Below are 10,894 nucleotides of genomic sequence, written 5' to 3' on the forward strand. Positions count from 1 at the left end.
ATAGTGCACTACTATAGACCAGAGCCCTATTCCCTATATAGTGCACTACTATAGACCAGAGCCCTATTCCCTATATAGTGCACTACTATAGACCAGAGCCCTATTCCCTATATAGTGCACTACTATAGACCAGAGCCCTATTCCCTATATAGTGCACTACTATAGACCAGAGCCCTATTCCCTATATAGTGCACTACTATAGACCAGAGCCCTATTCCCTATATAGTGCACTACTATAGACCAGAGCCCTATTCCCTATATAGTGCACTACTATAGACCAGAGCCCTATTCCCTATATAGTGCACTACTATAGACCAGAGCCCTATTCCCTATATAGTGCACTACTATAGACCAGAGCCCTATTCCCTATATAGTGCACTACTATAGACCAGAGCCCTATTCCCTATATAGTGCACTACTATAGACCAGAGCCCTATTCCCTATATAGTGCACTACTATAGACCAGAGCCCTATTCCCTATATAGTGCACTACTATAGACCAGAGCCCTATTCCCTATATAGTGCACTACTATAGACCAGAGCCCTATTCCCTATATAGTGCACTACTATAGACCAGAGCCCTATTCCCTATATAGTGCACTACTATAGACCAGAGCCCTATTCCCTATATAGTGCACTACTATAGACCAGAGCCCTATTCCCTATATAGTGCACTACTATAGACCAGAGCCCTATTCCCTATATAGTGCACTACTATAGACCAGAGCCCTATTCCCTATATAGTGCACTACTATAGACCAGAGCCCTATTCCCTATATAGTGCACTACTATAGACCAGAGCCCTATTCCCTATATAGTGCACTACTATAGACCAGAGCCCTATTCCCTATATAGTGCACTACTATAGACCAGAGCCCTATTCCCTATATAGTGCACTACTATAGACCAGAGCCCTATTCCCTATATAGTGCACTACTATAGACCAGAGCCCTATTCCCTATATAGTGCACTACTATAGACCAGAGCCCTATTCCCTATATAGTGCACTACTATAGACCAGAGCCCTATTCCCTATATAGTGCACTACTATAGACCAGAGCCCTATTCCCTATATAGTGCACTACTATAGACCAGAGCCCTATTCCCTATATAGTGCACTACTATAGACCAGAGCCCTATTCCCTATATAGTGCACTACTATAGACCAGAGCCCTATTCCCTATATAGTGCACTACTATAGACCAGAGCCCTATTCCCTATATAGTGCACTACTATAGACCAGAGCCCTATTCCCTATATAGTGCACTACTATAGACCAGAGCCCTATTCCCTATATAGTGCACTACTATAGACCAGAGCCCTATTCCCTATATAGTGCACTACTATAGACCAGAGCCCTATTCCCTATATAGTGCACTACTATAGACCAGAGCCCTATTCCCTATATAGTGCACTACTATAGACCAGAGCCCTATTCCCTATATAGTGCACTACTATAGACCAGAGCCCTATTCCCTATATAGTGCACTACTATAGACCAGAGCCCTATTCCCTATATAGTGCACTACTATAGACCAGAGCCCTATTCCCTATATAGTGCACTACTATAGACCAGAGCCCTATTCCCTATATAGTACACTACTATAGACCAGAGCCCTATTCCCTATATAGTGCACTACTATAGACCAGAGCCCTATTCCCTATATAGTGCACTACTATAGACCAGAGCCCTATTCCCTATATAGTGCACTACTATAGACCAGAGCCCTATTCCCTATATAGTGCACTACTATAGACCAGAGCCCTATTCCCTATATAGTGCACTACTATAGACCAGAGCCCTATTCCCTATATAGTGCACTACTATAGACCAGAGCCCTATTCCCTATATAGTGCACTACTATAGACCAGAGCCCTATTCCCTATATAGTGCACTACTATAGACCAGAGCCCTATTCCCTATATAGTGCACTACTATAGACCAGAGCCCTATTCCCTATATAGTGCACTACTATAGACCAGAGCCCTATTCCCTATATAGTGCACTACTATAGACCAGAGCCCTATTCCCTATATAGTGCACTACTATAGACCAGAGCCCTATTCCCTATATAGTACACTACTATAGACCAGAGCCCTATTCCCTATATAGTGCACTACTATAGACCAGAGCCCTATTCCCTATATAGTGCACTACTATAGACCAGAGCCCTATTCCCTATATAGTGCACTACTATAGACCAGAGCCCTATTCCCTATATAGTGCACTACTATAGACCAGAGCCCTATTCCCTATATAGTGCACTACTATAGACCAGAGCCCTATTCCCTATATAGTGCACTACTATAGACCAGAGCCCTATTCCCTATATAGTGCACTACTATAGACCAGAGCCCTATTCCCTATATAGTGCACTACTATAGACCAGAGCCCTATTCCCTATATAGTGCACTACTTTAGACCAGAGCCCTATTCCCTATATAGTGCACTACTATAGACCAGAGCCCTATTCCCTATATAGTGCACTACTATAGACCAGAGCCCTATTCCCTATATAGTGCACTACTATAGACCAGAGCCCTATTCCCTATATAGTGCACTACTATAGACCAGAGCCCTATTCCCTATATAGTGCACTACTATAGACCAGAGCCCTATTCCCTATATAGTGCACTACTATAGACCAGAGCCCTATTCCCTATATAGTGCACTACTATAGACCAGAGCCCTATTCCCTATATAGTGCACTACTATAGACCAGAGCCCTATTCCCTATATAGTGCACTACTATAGACCAGAGCCCTATTCCCTATATAGTGCACTACTATAGACCAGAGCCCTATTCCCTATATAGTGCACTACTATAGACCAGAGCCCTATTCCCTATATAGTGCACTACTATAGACCAGAGCCCTATTCCCTATATAGTGCACTACTATAGACCAGAGCCCTATTCCCTATATAGTGCACTACTATAGACCAGAGCCCTATTCCCTATATAGTACACTACTATAGACCAGAGCCCTATTCCCTATATAGTGCACTACTATAGACCAGAGCCCTATTCCCTATATAGTGCACTACTATAGACCAGAGCCCTATTCCCTATATAGTGCACTACTATAGACCAGAGCCCTATTCCCTATATAGTGCACTACTATAGACCAGAGCCCTATTCCCTATATAGTGCACTACTATAGACCAGAGCCCTATTCCCTATATAGTGCACTACTATAGACCAGAGCCCTATTCCCTATATAGTGCACTACTATAGACCAGAGCCCTATTCCCTATATAGTGCACTACTATAGACCAGAGCCCTATTCCCTATATAGTGCACTACTATAGACCAGAGCCCTATTCCCTATATAGTGCACTACTATAGACCAGAGCCCTATTCCCTATATAGTGCACTACTATAGACCAGAGCCCTATTCCCTATATAGTGCACTACTATAGACCAGAGCCCTATTCCCTATATAGTGCACTACTATAGACCAGAGCCCTATTCCCTATATAGTGCACTACTATAGACCAGAGCCCTATTCCCTATATAGTGCACTACTATAGACCAGAGCCCTATTCCCTATATAGTGCACTACTATAGACCAGAGCCCTATTCCCTATATAGTGCACTACTATAGACCAGAGCCCTATTCCCTATATAGTGCACTACTATAGACCAGAGCCCTATTCCCTATATAGTGCACTACTATAGACCAGAGCCCTATTCCCTATATAGTGCACTACTATAGACCAGAGCCCTATTCCCTATATAGTGCACTACTATAGACCAGAGCCCTATTCCCTATATAGTACACTACTATAGACCAGAGCCCTATTCCCTATATAGTGCACTACTATAGACCAGAGCCCTATTCCCTATATAGTGCACTACTATAGACCAGAGCCCTATTCCCTATATAGTGCACTACTATAGACCAGAGCCCTATTCCCTATATAGTGCACTACTATAGACCAGAGCCCTATTCCCTATATAGTACACTACTATAGACCAGAGCCCTATTCCCTATATAGTGCACTACTATAGACCAGAGCCCTATTCCCTATATAGTGCACTACTATAGACCAGAGCCCTATTCCCTATATAGTACACTACTATAGACCAGAGCCCTATTCCCTATATAGTGCACTACTATAGACCAGAGCCCTATTCCCTATATAGTGCACTACTATAGACCAGAGCCCTATTCCCTATATAGTGCACTACTATAGACCAGAGCCCTATTCCCTATATAGTGCACTACTATAGACCAGAGCCCTATTCCCTATATAGTGCACTACTATAGACCAGAGCCCTATTCCCTATATAGTACACTACTATAGACCAGAGCCCTATTCCCTATATAGTGCACTACTATAGACCAGAGCCCTATTCCCTATATAGTGCACTACTATAGACCAGAGCCCTATTCCCTATATAGTGCACTACTATAGACCAGAGCCCTATTCCCTATATAGTACACTACTATAGACCAGAGCCCTATTCCCTATATAGTGCACTACTATAGACCAGAGCCCTATTCCCTATATAGTGCACTACTATAGACCAGAGCCCTATTCCCTATATAGTGCACTACTATAGACCAGAGCCCTATTCCCTATATAGTGCACTACTATAGACCAGAGCCCTATTCCCTATATAGTGCACTACTATAGACCAGAGCCCTATTCCCTATATAGTGCACTACTATAGACCAGAGCCCTATTCCCTATATAGTGCACTACTATAGACCAGAGCCCTATTCCCTATATAGTGCACTACTATAGACCAGAGCCCTATTCCCTATATAGTGCACTACTATAGACCAGAGCCCTATTCCCTATATAGTGCACTACTGTAGAGCAGAGACCTCCTGATGTTTTTCAGTTACAGGCTAGACACGGGGCCTAAGAAGGCTCAGAACACTTTCTAATGTATTAGATTAGAGGAAAATAGGGGAACGTGGAAGTGCTGGCAGGGGCGAAGGCAACACGGAAACAGGGGCGAAGGCAACACGGAAACAAAAGAGGAGCCAAAAATACACAGAGGGAAGTTGACTCATACGGACAGCTAATCCTAGAGACGGAGCAGAGGACGGCTTTACAGCTACAAAGACCAGGACACGTTTCCATTGTGTTTCAATATGCACTCTCTTCTTCATGCTGCTTGTCCTCCTCTTCGCTCTCTTGCTCTGATCTTTCCATTGTAATATTAGACCTACACCCCACATTGGTGTAAAACATTTACATTTTGGAATGAACTCAATAAATCATTCAACACAGGAAAGATCAGAAAACACTAATGCTACAGAAAATGGTAAAGCTTAATTCCATGTACACAAGAGAGGGAGAGAGAGGGACATTCCAAGTACACAGGAGAGGGAGAGAGAGGGACATTCCATTTACACAGGAGAGGGAGAGAGAGAGAGAGACAGAGAGAAGGACATGACATGTACACAGGAGAGGGAGAGAGAGGGACATTCCATGTACACAGGAGAGGGAGAGAGAGGGACATTCCATTTACACAGGAGAGGGAGAGAGAGAGAGAGACAGAGAGAGTGACATTCCATGTACACAGGAGAGGGAGAGAGAGGGACATTCCATTTACACAGGAGAGGGAGAGGAGAGAGAGACAGAGAGAAGGACATGACATGTACACAGAGAGAGGGAGAGAGAGGGACATTCCATGTACACAGGAGAGGGGAGAGAGAGAGAGAGAGAGGGACATTCCATGTACACAGGAGAGGGAGAGAGAGGGACATTCCAAGTGTACAGGAGAGGGAGAGAGAGACAGAGAGAAGGACATGACATGTACACAGGAGAGGGAGAGAGAGGGACATTCCATTTACACAGGAGAGGGAGAGAGAGGGACATTCCATGTACACAGGAGAGGGAGAGAGAGGGACATTCCATGTACACAGGAGAGGGAGAGAGAGGGACATTCCATGTACACAGGAGAGGGAGAGAGAGGGACATTCCATGTACACAGGAGAGGGAGAGAGAGGGACATTCCATGTACACAGGAGAGGGAGGGAGAGAGAGGGACATTCCATGTACACAGGAGAGGGAGAGAGAGAGAGAGAGAGGGACATTCCATGTACACAGGAGAGGGAGAGGGACATTCCAAGTGTACAGGAGAGGGAGAGAGAGGGACATTCCATGTACACAGGAGAGGGAGAGGGACATTCCAAGTGTACACAGGAGAGGGAGGGAGAGGGACATTCCATGTGTACAGGAGAGGGAGAGAGAGGGACATTCCATGTACACAGGAGAGGGAGAGAGACATTCCAAGTGTACAGGAGAGGGAGAGGGAGAGAGAGACAGAGAGAAGGACATTCCAAGTGTACAGGAGAGGGAGAGGGACATTCCAAGTGTACAGGAGAGGGAGAGAGAGGGACATTCCAAGTGTACACAGGAGAGGGAGAGGGACATTCCAAGTGTACAGGAGAGGGAGAGAGAGGGACATTCCAAGTGTACAGGAGAGGGAGAGGGACATTCCAAGTGTACAGGAGAGGGAGAGAGAGGGACATTCCATTTACACAGGAGAGGGAGAGAGGGACATTCCAAGTGTACACAGGAGAGGAGAGGGACATTCCAAGTGTACAGGATGACAACAGAACTACCAACGTGATAACACACCAATGAGATTTATTTCATCATGATTTTACATTCCACAATTTAACATTTTCCAGAGTTCATTTTTTATTTATTTCATTTTTTTATTTTGTTCAACAGACACATTACTGATGTAAAAGGTTGATCGATCCTTTTGTTTTTAATAATATCCATCCAAAAGGAAATGTGCAGTATTTCTGTTTTGACTATTTTACACCATTCAAACCGTCTGAAACCTCAAACCCACATTCCCACAGTCCCTTACATACTAGTCAAGCATTTCAAGCATCTGTCCTGGTCTGGTCAGTTGTTACTGTAAAGAGATTGGTGTGTTTCACTAGGGTTCAACAGTCTATAGAATGTTCACGTGTGATCCTACCGTAGAAACACAATGTGTAGAAGGGCCTGGAACCACTGACGTTCGTTCTATTTCTATGGAGCCTACAGTAAGGTATTACAAGCCTGAGTCTGCCAACAGCTGATATATATATATATATATAAGGGCCCTTACAAAGTAGAGTTCTGTCAATACTGGATCAAGTAGAACTGCTTTTCAGGTGTGCTTTTATGGACAGGTAACTACACACTGTAATACAGTATACCTTGCCTTCTGTGGTCAGTATAGTGAGCCAGTGTAAGCTAAACTAGACAGTGGTGTAAAGCACTTAAGTAAAAATTCTTTAAAGTATTTTCCTTTTTTGGGAGTATCTGTACTTTCCTATTTATATTTTTGACAACTTTTACTTTGACTTCACTACATTTCTAAAGAAAATAATGTACTTTTTAATCCATACATTTTCCCTGACACCCAAAAGTACATTGTTACATTTAGAATATTTAGCAGCACAGGAAAACATAATGGATAATGGCGCCGGAGGGGATGGCTGCCGTTTTAACGGCTCTTAACCAACTGGGCTATTTTGTTTTGTTTTTTCACATTGTTTGTAACTAATTTTGTACATAATGTTGCTGCTACCATCTCTTATGACCGAAAATAACACCCTGGATATCAGAACAGCGATTACTCACCTCGAACTGGACAAAGATTTTTTTTCTTTAATGAGTCTGATGCCGAAGGATATACTGCTTCCGCCAAGACCAGGCCCAAATCACCGTCATTTGCTTGAAGAAAAGACGGAAGTACAAGGGGCAGAGATCGGCGTGCCTTGTGCGAATTCATCGGCGAGTGGGTAACGTGCGTCTACCATGAGTTCTATTGGCCAACGTGCAATCGCTGGAAAATAAACTGGATGATCTCCGTTGGAGACTATCCGACCAACGGGACATTAAAAACTGTAATATCCTATGTTTCACTGCGTCGTGGCTGAACGACGACATGGATAATATAGAGCTGGCTGGGTTCTCCGTGCATCGCCAGGACAGAACAGCTACGTCTGGGAAGACGAGGGCTGGGGGGGTGTGTCTATAACAGCTGGTCGCGCAATGTCTAATATTAAAGAAGTCTCGAGGTATTGCTCGCCTGAGGTAGAGCACCTGAGGTAGAGCACCTCATGAGTGGCGCAGCGGTCTAAGGCACTACATCTCAGTGCAGTAGAACGTAGGTCAGTCAGTCAGTTAAGAACACATTCTTATTTACAATGACGGCCTACACCGGCCAAACTCGGATGATGCTGGACCAATTGTGCGCCGCCCTATGGGACTCCCAATCACGGCCGGGTTGTGACACAGCCTGGATTCAAACCAGGGTGTCTGTAGTGACGCCTCTTGCACTGAGATGCAGTGCCTTAGAGCGCTGAACCAGGGTGTCTGTAGTGACGCCTCTTGCACTGAGATGCAGTGCCTTAGAACGCTGAACCAGGGTGTCTGTAGTGACGCCTCTTGCACTGAGATGCAGTGCCTTAGAGCGCTGAACCAGGGTGTCTGTAGTGACGCCTCTTGCACTGAGATGCAGTGCCTTAGAGCGCTGCGCCACTCGGGAGCCCCCGAGTGATCTTCTCTGAGGATGTTGATTGATCGAGGAGACCTTTCACGCCAAGCTTCATTAGCTATAGGTCCAACCTAATTATCGACGTATAGATTCAGAGCTCATTTAAAAGGTATACAAGATTACGGCCTCATTGATCAGTGTGTGAGCTGCCATTCCTACAACAATCCTAGTGTGCTTCGTAAAGGGTCAGACAAGGTCTCTACTTTCTGGTTAAGTCCCAACCCTATTCTCTTTACAATGCACTACTTTTGACCAGAGTAGTGCACTACTTTTGACCAGAGTAGTGCACTACTTTTGACCAGAGTAGTGCACTACTTTTGACCAGAGTAGTGCACTACTTTTGACCAGAGTAGTGCACTACTTTTGACCAGAGTAGTGCACTACTTTTGACCAGAGTAGTGCACTACTTTTGACCAGAGTAGTGCACTACTTTTGACCAGAGCAGTGCACTACTTTTGACCAGAGCAGTGCACTACTTTTGACCAGAGCAGTGCACTACTTTTGACCAGAGTAGTGCACTACTTTTGACCAGAGTAGTGCACTACTTTTGACCAGAGTAGTGCACTACTTTTGACCAGAGTAGTGCACTACTTTTGACCAGAGTAGTGCACTACTTTTGACCAGAGTAGTGCACTACTTTTGACCAGAGCAGTGCACTACTTTTGACCAGAGCAGTGCACTACTTTTGACCAGAGCAGTGCACTACTTTTGACCAGAGTAGTGCACTACTTTTGACCAGAGTAGTGCACTACTTTTGACCAGAGCAGTGCACTACTTTTGACCAGAGTAGTGCACTACTTTTGACCAGAGTAGTGCACTACTTTTGACCAGAGTAGTGCACTATTGGGAACAAGCTGCCATTTAAAGCGTAGGCCCTGAGGTCTCAGATCATCAAAATCGAATATTCTATATTTTCTTCAGAAACATGTTGGCTGCCATTTTGCATATTAAACTGGTAATTCATTTTTGTTTTTAAGAGCAGGGTGCAGGTCAATCATAGTCGCACTCCTTAGCTTAGTTCAACTGTCGTACCCCGTCAGAAGCCCGAATATAAGCTTGTTTTAACGCCAATGTTAGTAAACAAAGGAAATGTAAACAAACACTGTATAGCCTCAAAACATGGTTCAAACTATCCTGTTGATATCATGGATGGTCAGTCCTTGCATCCATAGCTCTGTCTTTGAATCTGAAAGTGTTACATTTCTGTAGCCCCGTCGTAATTTTCATTTTTTTACTGAAACAGGGGGCTGGGAAGGTTACTTAATGTTTTAACTGCTGATTGTAGCTTTAAGGGCTGGATTCTGTTCCCAACAGTATCACGGAGGATCCGCGTTATAGCCAGATTGACATTTAAAAAGAAATGTTCCCTCGTTAGCAGAGACGGCATTCACGGTAAACGCCGCATATGTCAGCTCAATCAGGAAATGACCTTTACATTTTTTAACACGGATATTCCACGATACTTCCACGATATGGATTGACTCCAGCACTGAATGAGTACTATGACAGTGGTGGAAAATGTACCCAATTGTCATACTGTAGTAAAAGTAAAGATGCCTTAATAGAAAATGACTCAAGTAAAAGTGAAAGTCACCCAGTAAAATACTACATGAGTAAAAGTCTAAAAGTATTTGGTTTTAAATGTACTTAAGTATTAAAAGTAAACATACGTGCTAAAATATACTTACGTTTTAACAGTAAAAGTAAAAGTATAAATAATTTCAAATTTGTTATATTAAGTAAAGACGGCACCATTTTCTTCTCTTTTTTACATTTACGGATAGCCAGGGGCACGCTCTAACACTTTACCAACAATGCATTTGTGGTTGGTGAGTCCTCCAGATCAGAGGCAGTAGGGATGACCTGGGATGTTCTCTGTTTAGTGAGTCCTCCAGATCAGAGGCAGTAGGGATGACCAGGGATGTTCTCTGTTTAGTGAGTCCTCCAGATCAGAGGCAGTAGGGATGACCAGGGATGTTCTCTGTTTAGTGAGTCCTCCAGATCAGAGGCAGTAGTGATGACCAGGGATGTTCTCTGTTTAGTGAGTCCTCCAGATCAGAGGCAGTAGGGATGACCAGGGATGTTCTCTGTTTAGTGAGTCCTCCAGATCAGAGACAGTAGGGATGACCAGGGATGTTCTCTGTTTAGTGAGTCCTCCAGATCAGAGGCAGTAGGGATGACCAGGGATGTTCTCTGTTTAATGAGTCCTCCAGATCAGAGGCAGTAGGGATGACCAGGGATGTTCTCTGTTTAGTGAGTCCTCCAGATCAGAGGCAGTAGGGATGACCAGGGATGTTGTCTTGATAAGCGCTGCTAAGCATTCATAATGTAACGAGTACTTTTGGGTGTCAGGGAAAATATATGGA

This window comes from Salmo salar, chromosome ssa17 (assembly GCF_905237065.1).
Source record: "Salmo salar chromosome ssa17, Ssal_v3.1, whole genome shotgun sequence".
NCBI lineage: Eukaryota > Metazoa > Chordata > Actinopteri > Salmoniformes > Salmonidae > Salmo > Salmo salar.